This window comes from Oryx dammah, unplaced genomic scaffold (genome assembly GCF_014754425.2).
Source record: "Oryx dammah isolate SB20612 unplaced genomic scaffold, SCBI_Odam_1.1 HiC_scaffold_20, whole genome shotgun sequence".
In the NCBI taxonomy this organism is placed as follows: Eukaryota; Metazoa; Chordata; class Mammalia; order Artiodactyla; family Bovidae; genus Oryx; species Oryx dammah.
This window is the reverse complement of record NW_024070204.1, coordinates 39,857,185-39,860,106: the sequence shown is the minus strand read 5'-3', so window position 1 is coordinate 39,860,106 and position 2,922 is coordinate 39,857,185.

Below are 2,922 nucleotides of genomic sequence, written 5' to 3'. Positions count from 1 at the left end.
CCACTTGATTTACCAGTGGACATTTTATCACATTCAGGCCACAGTCAATGCTGTTCAAAGTATAAAGTGGGTAATTAGCCTAGAAGATTCTCATAGAATTTTTAAAAAATCTTGAAATATTACTTCAAAATTTAATGTAGTAGGATCAGAAGCACTTACCTTTCCATGAAAGTATTTCTACTTTCAATATTAGGAAGAGAATTGCAGCCTATTTTTAATGGTAGGACTGTAAGATCCTTGTTTTTGTACATGTTCAAAAGATTTCTAGGTTTTAAATTTATTGACATTGGGGTGCAGTTAGTTTCCCTTTGAATCCCAGATGATACCTGCGGTATAACAAAAAAAATAAGTATCTGGTTCCTGGCAATGAGCTCTTAAAACACTTGTAATTTCCTGAGTGGTATCTTTTGTTATTCCTCCTCTACCTGAGTTTATGTGATGCAGTGACTCTTAGCTCCAGTCACTAGTCATCAACCATATGGATTAGAGGGCTAGAACTATCAGCCCCATCCCCAAGGGAAGTAAGTAAACAAGGTTAAGGGAGTATCTGGGTAAACACATCCACATGCTGGGAGGATGGAGCACCAGGCTAGGACAGGGATGTGCTGTGCACCCCCGCCCCCCACCTCACCCCTTTGCCCTATGGATCTCTCAGTCTCTTCCTGGTTTGTATCCTTTATAATAAACTACACTTCATAGTGCTTTCCTGAGTTCCAGATCATTCCACTGAATTATTTAACCTGGGAGGGAGTGGGAACACCTAATTTGTAGTTAACCAGGCAGAAGTGTGAGTACCCCGAAGTGGGGGCAGTATCAGGGACGTTCAGTTGCTAAGTTGTGACCCCATGGACTGTAGCATGCCAGGCCCCTCGGTCCTCCACTATTTCCTGAAGTCTCAAATTCATGTTCATTGAGCTGGTAACACTATCTAGCCATCTCATTCTCTGCTATCCTCTTCTCCTTTAGCCTTCAATCTTTCCCAGCATCAGGGTCTTTCCCAGTGAGTCAGCTTTTCTCATCAGGTGGCCAAAGTATTGGAGCTTCAGCTTCAGCAACAGTCATTCCAATAAATATTCATGGTTGATTTCCTTTAGGATTGACTAGTTTGATCTCCCTTCTCACTTTCTGGAATCTATGTTAATTCCAGGTACTGTCAGAATTGAAGGTCAGCCAGTTGCTGTTTAGGAATCAAAGAACTGCTGTTGAACAGTGTAGGGTAGATAGGAGAGGCTCTCCTATCATTTTCCAGTGCTCTTGGGATTCCTGTGGGTGACCAACGTCTGGCAGTACTACCCATCTGTCACACTGTAGACCTAGCTAAATACTCCAGGAGTAAACGAGAAAAGATCCAGTTCAGTACTTTAATATACGTTATCATTCCCTGGTGGCTCAATGGTAAAGAATTCACCTGCCAATGCAGGAGACTTGGGTTCAATCCCTGGGTCAGGAAGACTCCCCTGAAGAAGGAAATGCCAACCCACTCCAGTATTCTTGCCTGGGAAATCCCACGGACAAGGAAGCCTGGTGGACAAAGAAGTCCGTGAGGTTGCAAGAGTCATGCAAAAAGAATATGACTTAGTGACTAAACAATAACATGCAAAATGCTTTAGGAACTGCAAGGTTTACTACCAGCGGGTACCTTTCCTTGTCGGATAATCTAATTTACTGGCATTTGGAGCACACATAGCCTTCAAACCTTTTGGGAAAAGTAAATGAACTATATCTGTCCCTCAAACCTGCTTTGAAAGGCCTTGCCAAATCTGAAAACTCAAATGATAATTTTAATGCTTTGCTGTGCCTTTGTCCCTGATCTCTACATTGCAGTCAGGGCTCTTAAAAAATTATGTTTAAAAATAAACCTTGTTTCATACCTTTGCTTAAGGGCACAGCATGAGTTATTTTCAGCATTCAAAATTCACTAGATACTAACTAGTAATTTATATGCTTAAGACCACTGTCAGGAATTTAAACATTTTTAAAACTATAACTCAGGAACATGGACATCTTAAGGCAAACTGAAAATTCCGGTTAATTCTTATCAGTATTTTCTGACTTCAAAGGAAAAAAATGTCTATATATATAAAACATAATTATGCCTTGTAGCATTATGCTTTGTAGCATATACCCAACTATCAAAGAGAACAGACTTGGAAATGTTCACACACTTCGATTTAAAATAAAGTCTCCTAATTCCTCTTATCTCTAAATCCATGACTTCTCTAGTTATGGAAAGCCATTCTCTTCAATATACTTCTTAATGTTGTAACCATTTAATATCAGGTTACCAAAATGTGTTACGTGGAACTGACCTTTAAATTTAACACACTAGTAAGTGGCGGAGAAGGAAATGGCAACCCACTCCAGTACTCTTGCCTGGAGAATCCCATGGACAGAGGAGCCTGGTAGGCTGCAGTCTATGGGGTCGTTAAGAGTTGGATACGACTGAGTGTCTTCACTTTCACTTTTCACTTTCATGCATTGGAAAAGGAAATGGCAACCCACTCCAGTGTTCTTGCCTGGAGAATCCCAGGGACAGGAGAGCCTGGTGGGCTGCCATCTATGGGGTCGCACAGACTCGGACACGACTGAAGTGACTTAGCAGTAGCAGTAAGTGGAGAAAGGATTTTTAAAATAGGCTCTACTAAAATTCCACTGGTTACTGTGTCCCACACCATGTAAAACAGCAAATATCAACCTCTTACTTTCTTTTGAATTGATTTTTGAGGATTGGAGATACATACTAAGAATGTTATATCTCAATTCATGTATCAGTCATATTTGTACAGATGAGAAGACACCTCTGATCACAAATCAAATTAAACACTGGTTAAATTGAAAAAAAAGAGTCAAACACATAATTTTAAAGTTTACTTTAAAAATGTAAATATCTCCCAATATTTAACAGGTAAAGAAAATAGCATA